The 18207-nt window shown below is 40.2% G+C and overlaps 2 long non-coding RNA genes across 2 annotated transcripts; both read right to left on the bottom strand.

Annotated features, from left to right (window-relative positions):
- Window positions 1-1041: 1041 nt before the first annotated feature.
- LOC114484337 (uncharacterized) lies at window positions 1042-6041 on the bottom strand. The gene is made up of 3 exons (XR_003677083.2): window positions 5861-6041; window positions 1930-2053; window positions 1042-1227 (listed from the first exon to the last, which is right to left on the bottom strand). It is a non-coding gene; the product is annotated as an uncharacterized lncRNA (long non-coding RNA).
- Window positions 6042-9043: 3002 nt separating this feature from the next.
- Window positions 9044-14015, bottom strand: LOC114484405 (uncharacterized). Its single transcript, XR_003677266.2, has 3 exons — window positions 13857-14015; window positions 9926-10049; window positions 9044-9223 (listed from the first exon to the last, which is right to left on the bottom strand). It is a non-coding gene; the product is annotated as an uncharacterized lncRNA (long non-coding RNA).
- Between the last annotated feature and the right edge of the window lie 4192 nt (window positions 14016-18207).

Raw genomic sequence — 18207 nt, 5'->3', positions numbered from 1 at the left:
AGTGCTAAGTGTAGGCTGTTATTACTATTATTAATAAATTATTTTAATTTTGTTGTAAAGTTCAGAATCAAGTCACTCTTAACCCTTGAAGAGTTTTTAAATGGCTGGGTTATTTTCAGGCGATCCTAGAAATTTAGTGAGGCTGTGGCATTAACATTCAGGCATTAACATCTGTAGAAATCTGTTTCCTTTATTCCTAAATAGGGTATCCATGGCAATGCTGCTATCAAAATGCAAGAAGTCTCACCCTCTTGTCTGTTGGGCCACAAAGACCCCACCAAAATGTATTTCCTGATACTTTTTTCATCAAGGGAATCCCTGCCACGAGGAAAAAAAATTTAAAAACCTATGTTGTATATGTTATGTATATATATATATATATATATATATATATGTTATCTATACGTTATGTGTTATACACATAAATAATATAGGTTAAAAATTTTTTTTCCTAAAAATTTAAATGTATAAAAATATATTAGAATGTATAAATATGGAGAGAGAGAAATACTCAAATACACACAGAACCAAATACACTAGTATGTAGGGCTTTATTTCATTTTTGAATGTGAATAGAGAGATATGATTGGATTTGTTTTTTACTTAAAAAATAAATAAGGTAAACGAGTTTTTCAAAAGTTATATGTGGCATTTTGGGGGACTGTGATTACTTGACCTTCATTCCATTTAAAAATGGATTTATTGAGATGGAATGCAATTCACCCAATTAAAGGACATAATTCAATGTTTCTTAGATTTTTGAAGCTGAACAACCAGACCATAATCTAATTTGAGAATATTTTCATGACCCCAAAAGAAAACCTCATACCTGTTAGCAGTCCCTCCTGAATCCTTCCTGACTCTACTTCCTTGCAAACACGAACCAACTTTCTACCTTGACGGACTGCCTACTCTGGACATTTTATGTAAATAGGACCATATAGTATGTGGTCTCTTGTGACGGGCTTCTTTCACTTACTATGATGTTTTAAGGTCCACCTATTCACATATCAGTAACACACACCTTTTCAGTGCCAAATAATATTCCGTTGTAGGTCCATTTGACATTCTGTTTATCCATTCATCACTTGATGGACATTTGGGTCATTTCCACTTTGGGGCGATTATGAACAGTGCTGCTGTGAACATCAGGTCCAGTTGTCATGTGGCTGTGTATTTTCATTTGTCTTATCATTCCGTTTTTTAGCTACTTTTCTCCTCTGATGACTGAAATAATTACAGTTATCCACCATGGTAAGGTTTTCTCACCTCTGAGTTTTAGACTTTTTCACACTTTTAATTGACCGCCCCCAATAAACTCCTAGTGATTACAATAAACTGAATGAATTCGTCTCAAAATCACATCAATAGAATGAACTCCATTTTTTTTACTCAGTGGCACTTTTTAATGTTGAAAGTAGGAGATATAGTGGACATAATTGAAATCTCTGCCTGTTCGTGTCTCTAAATAATGAAAATCCCCTCAAGTGTCTTCACCTGGTAATATTTAATTAAAAATATTGTGATGATTCATTCATTTGGTTTAGTGCCTTCTAATTATCCTCAAACGCTGTAACAAAAGGGTGAATTTCATATGAACACGCAGCCTCAAGCTCAATAAAGATGAATAATTGAGCCGCACAATAAGAGGCTCTTCTCCACTGACATGAGAGATGAGACCTTTCCAATGGGGCAATAGTACCGCTCCCGTGAGCAAACCCACGGTGCCCTGGACACAGGTCTCAACGTCCCACCCCCATCCAGGGGCCCCCAACTGCTGAGATGTTGCAGGAAAGGGGGACCCAGAGGGGTGTTTAGAATGAGGATGGATTTGCTTTCCCCAGGTCAGCAAGGTGGTGATGACCAAACCTGCTATCTTGAAATGTAAATTTGGGCAAGAAATAGAGGGGACCCCAAGCTCACTTTTACCTTCTCAGAGCTGTGATCCAGGAGGGAAAATCCAGGAAGCTCTGTGTGACAGATATCCACTCCTCAGCACCCAGGACATGAGGGGATTTGTGCTGCTTTACGGAGGGAGATTCGGTCAAGCACTCTGGTGAGAAAATAAGATTTAAGAAGATCAACATAATGACACTAAGAGGTTGGAGAAAAACAGTGCTCCCCCCAATTGCCTTTTTATCAGTCCTTAAGCAAAACATGAACCTTGTTTTCCTATCAATAACAGATGTTTGGCGAGCTACGTGGGTGGTAAATGTCTTGGTTTGTGCTGAGATCACAGTGATTTAATACTGTGAGGTCCAGGTGTGAGGTTCATGTGTCCTGCAGGTTTCGGGAGAATTGAGTGAAAGCGGAGGTGACGCCCTGTGTGCCCACGGAATGTGAACATCGACATTTGGGCAACACAGCAGCCTGCTTAGAGGGGACCCGTAAGGATGTTCACTTAAACCCAGCCCTATTCCCTGGTGATTCAGGCCAGCAAGCCACGGTGGAGAATATGTTTTCAAAGTCTGTTGGTTTAGAAATGCTTTCAAGGTGTGTCCCTTGCCGAAGTCTTTACCTCCTGAATTATTCTCCGTGGCTCTGAACAAAGACCACCTCTGCCCCCCATTTGTTATCTTCTAGAATGCACGTGGGCTGTGGGTTCTTTTTTTCTTTTAACTTCAGCCCAATTAATTTAGCTTGAGGCTTTTATATTTTAATTAAAGTGGCAGCTTTCATAAATATTCATCAAACACAAATGTTTCCAGGGTCAGCAGGCCATGTACCAGGAAAGAAAGGCATAGATATTTTTCCCTTCCCTGGAGCAAGCTCACAGATGTGAATACATAAGTAGCTCTCCATACTGGAAAGTCTAGTGTTTGTGTGTTTGTTTAACAAGAATTTGTTGGGGGCCAATAGGTGTGACGTGTGTGGATGAGACCTGAAGATACAGACTGAGCAAAGGCGACTATAGCTGCCTACGTAACTTTCCGCATCTCTACCCACCTACTGTGGTCCAGCTACACCTGCACTTACGTCCATGGCTCTACCTTTCCCTCAGCACATATGTATCTGAGATTCACATACGTACACAAACACACACATCTATACATTCATGTACATATGTATATATGCATATATATGTAATATGTATGTGTGTATATAAGGTCATGGAGGTGGAACTGTGGAGTGAAAGAAAAAAAAAAAGCACAACCTAAAGGTTGAGAATGATGTTTTATTCAGCGGACTTACTGAGGACTTACGCCTGGGAGACAGCCTCTCAGATAGCTCTGAGGTACTGTTCTGAAGTGGTAATCCAGGATTCGTAGGAGTTTTTGCAACAAAGACCAGGTAGTCGGAATGTCAAAAGCTTGCTGTTAATTAAAGAAAAACCAGACATCTCAAGTTAAGAAGTTAATGAATTTAGTGCTTTTCCATGTACGGGAAGATGCAGGAGTCTGGGCTCATTGAAATCATTCCTTTGATAAGCACCTTAGCTATCTAGGGCCAGAATCCTGCTTTTCTTCATCCTGAATCCCCTCAGGGTGCTTGGTCATGGTAACAGGGTGATGTTTCAGGAACCTCAGTCATCATCCTCTGGTTCCAACAGGTCTGGGGTCTACTTGCTGGTGACCAGCATGCAGTTAACTTCTTCCACCTGGAGGGGGTTTCGGCATCTGTGCAACAGCTCTCAGGATATTACCTACAGCCCTTGAGGAGGAACTACAGGTCTTGGACTTTGTCTCATGGCTAAACTATTATTATTTTGTCTTGCTTGACTGTTTTCCTTTGTTTCTGCATTTTCTCACTTCTCTGATTCAATTTGCTCTTTGGAACTCTCGGAGGCTAAAGCTTTTCTGTAAACAAGAGGTGGGGGACACGGGCTGGGATGTGTCCCCGGGAAGACTTCACAGGGTCCTGCTTGGTTTCAACATTTGGTGATCAGAAGCGTTAGAAATGGAATAGAGGATTCTGTGAGTAGACAGAAAATAGCAAGAGAGTTTTCCTAAAAACATTTATCCACAGTAGCTACCTTGTTCCAGGCTGGAAAGGAGGCCTCCACCTCCCAATATGCCACCTGTTCCCTCTTCCTCGAAGATGAAGGAAACCCCACGCTACTGCGCGTCCTTGGGGACTTTTAATTAATTGAGCCTCTTGGCCTTTATTTGTCAACCACACATTTATAATTAGCTTCATTTGGTTTCCTAGCTTCCCAACAGAACATGTGAGAGAGCTCACTAATTAGACTAATAAATCATTATTTATGGTTTGTTTACCTTCCTCCAGGCTTTGAGGAACAGTAGCTCTTTTCCGATAATTAGTTAAATGGAGAATTACAGAAAAGGACCTGGTTTACAGGTGGGACATAGAATGTGCATCACCTGGGGGTCACTTCCGAAGAGACAGTTCCAGAACTTCGGGGCTCACTGATTCCGCCACCGTAAGATCTGTCTCAGGACACATGGGTCAGGGGAATCCATGAAGTAGAACAAAGGTCACACGTGAATCTCAGGTGTAAAATAACTGTCCCAAAAGTTAGACTGTGAGTCACTCTCTAAGCTCCTTGATGCCTTTGCCTCCAAGACGCATCAGATGTTTGAGTCTGAAAAAGTTAATTCACATCTCTTGGCCTCCGAATCTTCATCTAGGAAATGCAGATAATACACGGCGTCCAGGGATTGTTGGATGGTTAAGAACCATCACCTGTGTCTGGTCCATTGTTGATACTCAATGTTACATCATTTCCAGGATTCTCAGGTGCAGAAAAGGTGATAGAAAGTAAATACATCCCTGGTAGCAGCTTTTCAGGGATACAGTAATGCTACTATATGAAAGGTTAATATCATTAATTGTAGTAGTGTATTTCTTTATTCCTGAAAAGGTGTAACTAAATTAATATGAAAATAGGGGCAGAGTCAAGGGAACACACTGTATTCTTGGTTCCCTCTGTTCACTGCTGGCCAGTCACACTGTAATCCTCATAACCCTGGTGTGGGAAGATGCAAGTGAAAATGTCTAGAAAACTTTGATCATCGTAGAGATGCTGAACCACTGGATTTGGCTGTTCCTTTCTCACCTGCAATGGCTTTTGAGAGGACAGTTTTAGTGAGAATTTGGAGCCTTACTGCAGTGGTGAGAAGAAAGTAAATGTATTTTCAGAAAGAAAACAAAGAAGTCGACCTTGATTAATGCTGGGGTTTGGTCCTCGAAGGTTTGGCTCTCACAGCTCAATTGGAGATAAAGGCTGGAGATGTTAATTTCTAACATAAAATTCCATCTGAGCTTAGATGGGTGACAGGGTTTGCTTCACTTAAGACGCTCTTTTATTACTAAACTATAATCATAACAAGCGGGGTACTTAGGCTGGCTTTATGGAAGCAGCAATCATAACAATAATAAAAATGCAATTATATCGGCTTCACTTAACCCTACCTTGGAGTGTGTTTTACAAAGAAGTGTTCAGAGAGTAGGGCTTAAAGCAATCAACAAGATTCCTACTAAACGGCCCAGCGGATATAAAGAAAGGAGGCCATGAAAGGAAGGATTTAGTTCCACGCAGAGTTTCTTTTTTATTTTGTTGACGGTCACGATTTTACCTCCTGCTAACAAATAATAAGCTCCCCCATTTCTTCCAAAGCTTGAGGTGCTAACAGCACAGTAATAAGGGAGGGTTATTTCAGATACTTAAAGAAGTTAGGATCCTAAAAGCACATTAATAATAATAAACAGTGAAAATAAATATAAAAATTAGAAAATAAATAAAAAGTAAGTCAACTCTACTTTAGTTTAAAAAAAAAAAAGCACATCAGGATCAGGGATGCTATTTCAAGATCTCACTTGTGGATGGGTTTGGATCTCAGTTTACAAATGCAGGTTTGGGAGAATTTTCCAAAATAATCATTTTTGTTCTACATCTCACCTTTTTTTCCCTCCTGAGTCCCCATTCTTCAAGGATGGCAGGAAGTCCATCTCAGTCCATCCAGGGTTGCCTGCCCCTTTTCTGAGTCGGTGTCTAAGGATTAGAAATCTACATTGTGCTCAGACATCTGGTCCTGAAGTCGTATGAACAAGCAGATGTTCTTTATGCCAGAGCTAGGATTTAAATTCTGGCCTGACTCCAAAATTTATTCCTTTCTATTACCCATCTCTGTACATATGGGGAGTCTGATCTGAGCGAAGTAGAATAAGCAACTTTCGCCAAGTGGAAACTGGTTCTGTTGCCTTTTCCTGTCATCCAAGCACTGGAAACACTGTTTCCTGGTCCCGCTGGGCATCTATAGAAGCTACACATTCATTTTTCTCTGCATGTGTCAAAGCATAATAAAATTTTGTATGTGAATTTTACTATCGAACTTTTTTTCTTAACCAAGGAGAGCATTCATATCTCTTATTTAGGTCCTACTCTCCTAATAATCTTGTGAAGTAGATTAAGCAGGTACATTCATATACAAGTGAGCAAACTGAGGCCCTGGGATTTTCAGGGTTTGCATTTGTTAAATGCAAAGCAAGGATATAGCTAGAGATGACCAATATGATGATAGAGAATGATAGAGAAAGACCAATCTCTTTCTTCCTTTTGGCCGATGCAGGTAGAGTTGAAAAGTGTTCAATCCATCTTTTTCTCTTTACTTTCAGACGAGTTTGTTTCCAATCATCTTGGGAATCACACATATTTTAAATGTGAATTTTAATTACATTAAAATTGCAGTAGGACATGACATGGCATTAAATCATCAGTGCCTCTTCTTTTTAGAAATTGAAAATGTATACCCCCAAATGCCACTCTGTCCTTGTACATCATCATCACCATCACCATCATCACCATCATTATCATCACCATCATCACCATCACCATCATCATCATCATCACCTTCATCATCATCACCATCACCATCATCATTGCCACCATCATCATCACCATCATCATCACCGTCATCATCAACATCATCATTATCATCACCATAATCATAATCATCATCAACATCATCACCACCACCGCCATCATCACCACCACCATCATCATCATCACCATCACCATCATCACCATCACCACCATCATCAGAATCATCATCACCATCATCACCATCATCACCACCATCATCACCATCATCGTTATCATCATCACCATAATCATAATCATCATCACCACCACCATCATCACCACCACCATCATCATCATCATCACCATTAAAAACATATTTCAAAAAGTAGACACTGCCGCCATAAGTAAGTGACAGGTAAAATTCTGCTTGATTCATTCCCTTCTTCGGCAGTTCTCTAATTCTCAGATTCTCACCACTGACAATTTAGTTGACAAACTTCTAACTATTTTGCCACTAAGATTACTGAAATTTGGCACATATGACCTTTCAGTCATGGCATTTAGGGTCAAACACAACTGGATCTGGTCTTGGCCCTCCACTGATAATCTCTGTGCACTTAAACAAATGTCTTATCTTCTCTGAATGTTAGTTTCCTCATTTTAAAAATGAAAGAAAAAAATGTTCACGGGGTAAGTTGAGGATTAAAGGAGACAAGTTATAGGGAGAGCGTCTGGTTCACGGGAGGTGTTTCCCAAATTCCAGTTTCTCTTCCCTTTTCCTTTCTTTTCTGAATTTGGTTGAAAGAAAATTCTTTGTGGTCACAGTTAAATAAGCTTCTGATGAATAATGGAAACTTGATCCAACTTATTATTATCTCAATAATTCCCAGGTCCACTGAACCCAACTGGGTGTAAGAGGCAAAGAGTTTGGAGAGGTCAGTCCTTGGAGCACAGAGCAGCAGACAGTCACCAAGGACAGTGAAGAAAGCAGGCATCAGCATCAGGCTTCAAGTCACCACCCACAAGAGAGCTACCCCCAGAAATAGTGGGGGAAGCCATCATCCAATGCACACCCAGATCCTCATTATACAAGCTGGATATTTATTGATACCTTATTATATGGTAAAGCAGTAAAGATGATAAGCATCTTTACAGGTCTTATATCATTGAGCTATAATATTATCCTTATGATGGGCTTATTCCCATTTTATTTATGGGGAATCTAAGTTTCAAAAAGGCCCAAGAACAAACATCTGCTAAATAACCACGTGAGTTAATCCTGGAGTAGCCCTAATAAGACAACAAACCTATATATTAGTTTAGTGTTTTCCTAAGTGTGGATAGATTTGAGTGATAGAAAATAGTAAATGCCATTGTCTCATATGTTAAGAAAGAGTTTTCTATTTAATTATATGTTGGCCAGACTCTGAAGGAGAGGATAGAATGCAAACAAAGTGGAAACTTCAGTCTCAAGCGTGTGGTTTAGGAGGCATGTATGGTGTGAGGTGAAAACAAGTACCACTTGCCTTGGTCAGGCCCAAATTCGGGGACCCCACTGTCCGAAATCAAGACCTGTAATCACCCATGGATTGATAAAGGCAGTTAAGAGCATATATAGAGCTGGTTGAAAATAAGTTTCTCTTAGACAGTGGAATACTACAAAGCCATCACAAAGAATGAAAGAATGAAAATTTAAATGTATAAAAATATATTAGAATGTATAAATATGGAGAGAGAGAAATACTCAAATACACACAGAACCAAATACACTAGTATGTAGGGCTTTATTTCATTTTTGAATGTGAATAGAGAGATATGATTGGATTTGTTTTTTACTTAAAAAATAAATAAGGTAAACGAGTTTTTCAAAAGTTATATGTGGCATTTTGGGGGACTGTGATTACTTGACCTTCATTCCATTTAAAAATGGATTTATTGAGATGGAATGCAATTCACCCAATTAAAGGACATAATTCAATGTTTCTTAGATTTTTGAAGCTGAACAACCAGACCATAATCTAATTTGAGAATATTTTCATGACCCCAAAAGAAAACCTCATACCTGTTAGCAGTCCCTCCTGAATCCTTCCTGACTCTACTTCCTTGCAAACACGAACCAACTTTCTACCTTGACGGACTGCCTACTCTGGACATTTTATGTAAATAGGACCATATAGTATGTGGTCTCTTGTGACGGGCTTCTTTCACTTACTATGATGTTTTAAGGTCCACCTATTCACATATCAGTAACACACACCTTTTCAGTGCCAAATAATATTCCGTTGTAGGTCCATTTGACATTCTGTTTATCCATTCATCACTTGATGGACATTTGGGTCATTTCCACTTTGGGGCGATTATGAACAGTGCTGCTGTGAACATCAGGTCCAGTTGTCATGTGGCTGTGTATTTTCATTTGTCTTATCATTCCGTTTTTTAGCTACTTTTCTCCTCTGATGACTGAAATAATTACAGTTATCCACCATGGTAAGGTTTTCTCACCTCTGAGTTTTAGACTTTTTCACACTTTTAATTGACCGCCCCCAATAAACTCCTAGTGATTACAATAAACTGAATGAATTCGTCTCAAAATCACATCAATAGAATGAACTCCATTTTTTTTACTCAGTGGCACTTTTTAATGTTGAAAGTAGGAGATATAGTGGACATAATTGAAATCTCTGCCTGTTCGTGTCTCTAAATAATGAAAATCCCCTCAAGTGTCTTCACCTGGTAATATTTAATTAAAAATATTGTGATGATTCATTCATTTGGTTTAGTGCCTTCTAATTATCCTCAAACGCTGTAACAAAAGGGTGAATTTCATATGAACACGCAGCCTCAAGCTCAATAAAGATGAATAATTGAGCCGCACAATAAGAGGCTCTTCTCCACTGACATGAGAGATGAGACCTTTCCAATGGGGCAATAGTACCGCTCCCGTGAGCAAACCCACGGTGCCCTGGACACAGGTCTCAACGTCCCACCCCCATCCAGGGGCCCCCAACTGCTGAGATGTTGCAGGAAAGGGGGACCCAGAGGGGTGTTTAGAATGAGGATGGATTTGCTTTCCCCAGGTCAGCAAGGTGGTGATGACCAAACCTGCTATCTTGAAATGTAAATTTGGGCAAGAAATAGAGGGGACCCCAAGCTCACTTTTACCTTCTCAGAGCTGTGATCCAGGAGGGAAAATCCAGGAAGCTCTGTGTGACAGATATCCACTCCTCAGCACCCAGGACATGAGGGGATTTGTGCTGCTTTACGGAGGGAGATTCGGTCAAGCACTCTGGTGAGAAAATAAGATTTAAGAAGATCAACATAATGACACTAAGAGGTTGGAGAAAAACAGTGCTCCCCCCAATTGCCTTTTTATCAGTCCTTAAGCAAAACATGAACCTTGTTTTCCTATCAATAACAGATGTTTGGCGAGCTACGTGGGTGGTAAATGTCTTGGTTTGTGCTGAGATCACAGTGATTTAATACTGTGAGGTCCAGGTGTGAGGTTCATGTGTCCTGCAGGTTTCGGGAGAATTGAGTGAAAGCGGAGGTGACGCCGTGTGTGCCCACGGAATGTGAACATCGACATTTGGGCAACACAGCAGCCTGCTTAGAGGGGACCCGTAAGGATGTTCACTTAAACCCAGCCCTATTCCCTGGTGATTCAGGCCAGCAAGCCACGGTGGAGAATATGTTTTCAAAGTCTGTTGGTTTAGAAATGCTTTCAAGGTGTGTCCCTTGCCGAAGTCTTTACCTCCTGAATTATTCTCCGTGGCTCTGAACAAAGACCACCTCTGCCCCCCATTTGTTATCTTCTAGAATGCACGTGGGCTGTGGGTTCTTTTTTTCTTTTAACTTCAGCCCAATTAATTTAGCTTGAGGCTTTTATATTTTAATTAAAGTGGCAGCTTTCATAAATATTCATCAAACACAAGTGTTTCCAGGGTCAGCAGGCCATGTACCAGGAAAGAAAGGCATAGATATTTTTCCCTTCCCTGGAGCAAGCTCACAGATGTGAATACATAAGTAGCTCTCCATACTGGAAAGTCTAGTGTTTGTGTGTTTGTTTAACAAGAATTTGTTGGGGGCCAATAGGTGTGACGTGTGTGGATGAGACCTGAAGATACAGACTGAGCAAAGGCGACTATAGCTGCCTACGTAACTTTCCGCATCTCTACCCACCTACTGTGGTCCAGCTACACCTGCACTTACGTCCATGGCTCTACCTTTCCCTCAGCACATATGTATCTGAGATTCACATACGTACACAAACACACACATCTATACATTCATGTACATATGTATATATGCATATATATGTAATATGTATGTGTGTATATAAGGTCATGGAGGTGGAACTGTGGAGTGAAAGAAAAAAAAAAAGCACAACCTAAAGGTTGAGAATGATGTTTTATTCAGCGGACTTACTGAGGACTTACGCCTGGGAGACAGCCTCTCAGATAGCTCTGAGGTACTGTTCTGAAGTGGTAATCCAGGATTCGTAGGAGTTTTTGCAACAAAGACCAGGTAGTCGGAATGTCAAAAGCTTGCTGTTAATTAAAGAAAAACCAGACATCTCAAGTTAAGAAGTTAATGAATTTAGTGCTTTTCCATGTACGGGAAGATGCAGGAGTCTGGGCTCATTGAAATCATTCCTTTGATAAGCACCTTAGCTATCTAGGGCCAGAATCCTGCTTTTCTTCATCCTGAATCCCCTCAGGGTGCTTGGTCATGGTAACAGGGTGATGTTTCAGGAACCTCAGTCATCATCCTCTGGTTCCAACAGGTCTGGGGTCTACTTGCTGGTGACCAGCATGCAGTTAACTTCTTCCACCTGGAGGGGGTTTCGGCATCTGTGCAACAGCTCTCAGGATATTACCTACAGCCCTTGAGGAGGAACTACAGGTCTTGGACTTTGTCTCATGGCTAAACTATTATTATTTTGTCTTGCTTGACTGTTTTCCTTTGTTTCTGCATTTTCTCACTTCTCTGATTCAATTTGCTCTTTGGAACTCTCGGAGGCTAAAGCTTTTCTGTAAACAAGAGGTGGGGGACACGGGCTGGGATGTGTCCCCGGGAAGACTTCACAGGGTCCTGCTTGGTTTCAACATTTGGTGATCAGAAGCGTTAGAAATGGAATAGAGGATTCTGTGAGTAGACAGAAAATAGCAAGAGAGTTTTCCTAAAAACATTTATCCACAGTAGCTACCTTGTTCCAGGCTGGAAAGGAGGCCTCCACCTCCCAATATGCCACCTGTTCCCTCTTCCTCGAAGATGAAGGAAACCCCACGCTACTGCGCGTCCTTGGGGACTTTTAATTAATTGAGCCTCTTGGCCTTTATTTGTCAACCACACATTTATAATTAGCTTCATTTGGTTTCCTAGCTTCCCAACAGAACATGTGAGAGAGCTCACTAATTAGACTAATAAATCATTATTTATGGTTTGTTTACCTTCCTCCAGGCTTTGAGGAACAGTAGCTCTTTTCCGATAATTAGTTAAATGGAGAATTACAGAAAAGGACCTGGTTTACAGGTGGGACATAGAATGTGCATCACCTGGGGGTCACTTCCGAAGAGACAGTTCCAGAACTTCGGGGCTCACTGATTCCGCCACCGTAAGATCTGTCTCAGGACACATGGGTCAGGGGAATCCATGAAGTAGAACAAAGGTCACACGTGAATCTCAGGTGTAAAATAACTGTCCCAAAAGTTAGACTGTGAGTCACTCTCTAAGCTCCTTGATGCCTTTGCCTCCAAGACGCATCAGATGTTTGAGTCTGAAAAAGTTAATTCACATCTCTTGGCCTCCGAATCTTCATCTAGGAAATGCAGATAATACACGGCGTCCAGGGATTGTTGGATGGTTAAGAACCATCACCTGTGTCTGGTCCATTGTTGATACTCAATGTTACATCATTTCCAGGATTCTCAGGTGCAGAAAAGGTGATAGAAAGTAAATACATCCCTGGTAGCAGCTTTTCAGGGATACAGTAATGCTACTATATGAAAGGTTAATATCATTAATTGTAGTAGTGTATTTCTTTATTCCTGAAAAGGTGTAACTAAATTAATATGAAAATAGGGGCAGAGTCAAGGGAACACACTGTATTCTTGGTTCCCTCTGTTCACTGCTGGCCAGTCACACTGTAATCCTCATAACCCTGGTGTGGGAAGATGCAAGTGAAAATGTCTAGAAAACTTTGATCATCGTAGAGATGCTGAACCACTGGATTTGGCTGTTCCTTTCTCACCTGCAATGGCTTTTGAGAGGACAGTTTTAGTGAGAATTTGGAGCCTTACTGCAGTGGTGAGAAGAAAGTAAATGTATTTTCAGAAAGAAAACAAAGAAGTCGACCTTGATTAATGCTGGGGTTTGGTCCTCGAAGGTTTGGCTCTCACAGCTCAATTGGAGATAAAGGCTGGAGATGTTAATTTCTAACATAAAATTCCATCTGAGCTTAGATGGGTGACAGGGTTTGCTTCACTTAAGACGCTCTTTTATTACTAAACTATAATCATAACAAGCGGGGTACTTAGGCTGGCTTTATGGAAGCAGCAATCATAACAATAATAAAAATGCAATTATATCGGCTTCACTTAACCCTACCTTGGAGTGTGTTTTACAAAGAAGTGTTCAGAGAGTAGGGCTTAAAGCAATCAACAAGATTCCTACTAAACGGCCCAGCGGATATAAAGAAAGGAGGCCATGAAAGGAAGGATTTAGTTCCACGCAGAGTTTCTTTTTTATTTTGTTGACGGTCACGATTTTACCTCCTGCTAACAAATAATAAGCTCCCCCATTTCTTCCAAAGCTTGAGGTGCTAACAGCACAGTAATAAGGGAGGGTTATTTCAGATACTTAAAGAAGTTAGGATCCTAAAAGCACATTAATAATAATAAACAGTGAAAATAAATATAAAAATTAGAAAATAAATAAAAAGTAAGTCAACTCTACTTTAGTTTAAAAAAAAAAAAGCACATCAGGATCAGGGATGCTATTTCAAGATCTCACTTGTGGATGGGTTTGGATCTCAGTTTACAAATGCAGGTTTGGGAGAATTTTCCAAAATAATCATTTTTGTTCTACATCTCACCTTTTTTTCCCTCCTGAGTCCCCATTCTTCAAGGATGGCAGGAAGTCCATCTCAGTCCATCCAGGGTTGCCTGCCCCTTTTCTGAGTCGGTGTCTAAGGATTAGAAATCTACATTGTGCTCAGACATCTGGTCCTGAAGTCGTATGAACAAGCAGATGTTCTTTATGCCAGAGCTAGGATTTAAATTCTGGCCTGACTCCAAAATTTATTCCTTTCTATTACCCATCTCTGTACCACCATCATCATCACCGTCATCATCAACATCATCATTATCATCACCATAATCATAATCATCATCAACATCATCACCACCACCGCCATCATCACCACCACCATCATCATCATCACCATCACCATCATCACCATCACCACCATCATCAGAATCATCATCACCATCATCACCATCATTATCATCACCATCACCATCACCATCATCATTGCCACCATCATCATCACCGTCATCATCAACATCATCACCATCATCGTTATCATCACCATAATCATAATCATCATCACCACCACCATCATCACCACCACCATCATCATCATCATCACCATTAAAAACATATTTCAAAAAGTAGACACTGCCGCCATAAGTAAGTGACAGGTAAAATTCTGCTTGATTCATTCCCTTCTTCGGCAGTTCTCTAATTCTCAGATTCTCACCACTGACAATTTAGTTGACAAACTTCTAACTATTTTGCCACTAAGATTACTGAAATTTGGCACATATGACCTTTCAGTCATGGCATTTAGGGTCAAACACAACTGGATCTGGTCTTGGCCCTCCACTGATAATCTCTGTGCACTTAAACAAATGTCTTATCTTCTCTGAATGTTAGTTTCCTCATTTTAAAAATGAAAGAAAAAAATGTTCACGGGGTAAGTTGAGGATTAAAGGAGACAAGTTATAGGGAGAGCGTCTGGTTCACGGGAGGTGTTTCCCAAATTCCAGTTTCTCTTCCCTTTTCCTTTCTTTTCTGAATTTGGTTGAAAGAAAATTCTTTGTGGTCACAGTTAAATAAGCTTCTGATGAATAATGGAAACTTGATCCAACTTATTATTATCTCAATAATTCCCAGGTCCACTGAACCCAACTGGGTGTAAGAGGCAAAGAGTTTGGAGAGGTCAGTCCTTGGAGCACAGAGCAGCAGACAGTCACCAAGGACAGTGAAGAAAGCAGGCATCAGCATCAGGCTTCAAGTCACCACCCACAAGAGAGCTACCCCCAGAAATAGTGGGGGAAGCCATCATCCAATGCACACCCAGATCCTCATTATACAAGCTGGATATTTATTGATACCTTATTATATGGTAAAGCAGTAAAGATGATAAGCATCTTTACAGGTCTTATATCATTGAGCTATAATATTATCCTTATGATGGGCTTATTCCCATTTTATTTATGGGGAATCTAAGTTTCAAAAAGGCCCAAGAACAAACATCTGCTAAATAACCACGTGAGTTAATCCTGGAGTAGCCCTAATAAGACAACAAACCTATATATTAGTTTAGTGTTTTCCTAAGTGTGGATAGATTTGAGTGATAGAAAATAGTAAATGCCATTGTCTCATATGTTAAGAAAGAGTTTTCTATTTAATTATATGTTGGCCAGACTCTGAAGGAGAGGATAGAATGCAAACAAAGTGGAAACTTCAGTCTCAAGCGTGTGGTTTAGGAGGCATGTATGGTGTGAGGTGAAAACAAGTACCACTTGCCTTGGTCAGGCCCAAATTCGGGGACCCCACTGTCCGAAATCAAGACCTGTAATCACCCATGGATTGATAAAGGCAGTTAAGAGCATATATAGAGCTGGTTGAAAATAAGTTTCTCTTAGACAGTGGAATACTACAAAGCCATCACAAAGAATGAAAGAATGCCATTTGCAGCAACATGGATGGACTTAGAGATTGTCATACTGAGTGAAGTAAATCAGACAAAGAGAAATACCATATGATATTGCTTGTATGTGAAATCTAAAAAAGTGGTACAAATGAACCTATTTACAAAACAGAAATAGAGTCACAGATGTAGAAAACAAACTTATGTTTACCAAGGGGGAAAGCAGGGGGAGGGATAAATTGGGAGATTGGGATTGACAGATACACACTACTAAATATAAAATAGATCACTAAATTAAAGGACCTACTGTATAGCACAGGGAACTCTACTCAGTACTCTGTAATGACCTATATAGGAAAAAAATCTAAAAAAGAGTGGGTATAGGTATATGTATAACTGGTGCACTTCGCTGTACAGCAGAAACTAACACAACATTGGAAATACACCAATAAAAACTAATTTAAAAAATAAAATAAAATAACTTTCTCAGTTGCTGTATTACAGCAAAGTTTGAATGTGAAGGCCAGAAGATATTTTGCCAGATTTATTATTCACTGGGTCTAAAATATATACAAAGAGCAAGTTAAGCAACCTAAGTGTCCATCGACAGATGAACGGATAAAGAAGATGTGGCACGTATATACAATGGAATATTACTCAGCCATAAAAAGAAACAAAACTGAGTTATTTGTAGTGAGGTGGATGGACCTAGAGTCTGTCATACAGAGTGAAGTAAGTCAGAAAGAGAAAAACTCATACCGTATGCTAACATATATATATGGAATTAAAAAAAAAATAAAGGTCCTGATGAACCTACAGGCAGAAATAAAGACACAGACATAGAGAGTGGACTTGAGGACAGGGGGAAGGGGAAGGGTAAGCTGGGACGAAGTGAGAGAGTGGCATGGACATATATACACTACCAAATGTAAAACAGATAGCTAGCGGGAAGCAGGGAGATCAGCTCGGTGCTTTGTGACCACCTAGAGGGGTGGGATAGGGAGGGTGGGAGGGAGGGAGATGCAAGAGGGAAGAGATATGGAGACATATGTATATGTAGAGCTGATTCACTTTGTTATAAAGCAGAAACTGACACACCATTGTAAAGCAATTATACTCCAATAAAGATGTTAAAAAAAAAGAGCTAAGTTATATGATTAGTAGATTGAGAAATTCACTATAGACAGCAAATTAACTATATCCAGCTGCCTTTCAGGAATTGTAACCTTAGCTCTAGTAAACAGCATGAGATCTCAGAAAGGTAATTGACTTTCCCAATTGCACTGAAACATGAAGTACATTTCACAACTGTGTGATTTAAAATATCCCCCATTATTTCTATTAGGGTCTTAGGAGTGTGGATGCCTTTCCTTATCTGGTCTTTGTAGGTCCAGCTGGAATAATTGTAAAGAATGATTATCTGAATGTCAAAACGGCCTTATCTGTCAATGTCCTAGTACACTGCCAAGTAATTAACAGGAAGGAAAATAATGACCTGCAGAGATATTTCCTTCTAGGAAAGAAAACATGATGAGCAAGATCCAGAAAAAGCCACGAAAGTAGATCTATATGTGTTGATACGGAACAATCTTCATGATTTATAACTGAGCTAGAAAAAGTGAACCTGCACTTACGTCCATGGCTCTACCTTTCCCTCAGCACATATGTATCTGAGATTTACATACGTACACAAACACACACATCTATACATTCATATACATATGTATATATGCATATATATGTAATATGTATGTGTGTATATAAGGTCATGGAGGTGGAACTGTGGAGTGAAAGAAAAAAAAAAAGCACAACCTAAAGGTTGAGAATGATGTTTTATTCAGCGGACTTACTGAGGACTTACGCCTGGGAGACAGCCTCTCAGATAGCTCTGAGGTACTGTTCTGAAGTGGTAATCCAGGATTCGTAGGAGTTTTTGCAACAAAGACCAGGTAGTCGGAATGTCAAAAGCTTGCTGTTAATTAAAGAAAAACCAGACATCTCAAGTTAAGAAGTTAATGAATTTAGTGCTTTTCCATGTACGGGAAGATGCAGGAGTCTGGGCTCATTGAAATCATTCCTTTGATAAGCACCTTAGCTATCTAGGGCCAGAATCCTGCTTTTCTTCATCCTGAATCCCCTCAGGGTGCTTGGTCATGGTAACAGGGTGATGTTTCAGGAACCTCAGTCATCATCCTCTGGTTCCAACAGGTCTGGGGTCTACTTGCTGGTGACCAGCATGCAGTTAACTTCTTCCACCTGGAGGGGGTTTCGGCATCTGTGCAACAGCTCTCAGGATATTACCTACAGCCCTTGAGGAGGAACTACAGGTCTTGGACTTTGTCTCATGGCTAAACTATTATTATTTTGTCTTGCTTGACTGTTTTCCTTTGTTTCTGCATTTTCTCACTTCTCTGATTCAATTTGCTCTTTGGAACTCTCGGAGGCTAAAGCTTTTCTGTAAACAAGAGGTGGGGGACACGGGCTGGGATGTGTCCCCGGGAAGACTTCA

The sequence above is a fragment of the Physeter macrocephalus genome, chromosome 19 (genome assembly GCF_002837175.3).
Source record: "Physeter macrocephalus isolate SW-GA chromosome 19, ASM283717v5, whole genome shotgun sequence".
In the NCBI taxonomy this organism is placed as follows: Eukaryota; Metazoa; Chordata; class Mammalia; order Artiodactyla; family Physeteridae; genus Physeter; species Physeter macrocephalus.
The sequence above is the reverse complement of the archived record's forward strand: the minus strand, read 5'-3'. Positions and strand labels throughout refer to the sequence as shown.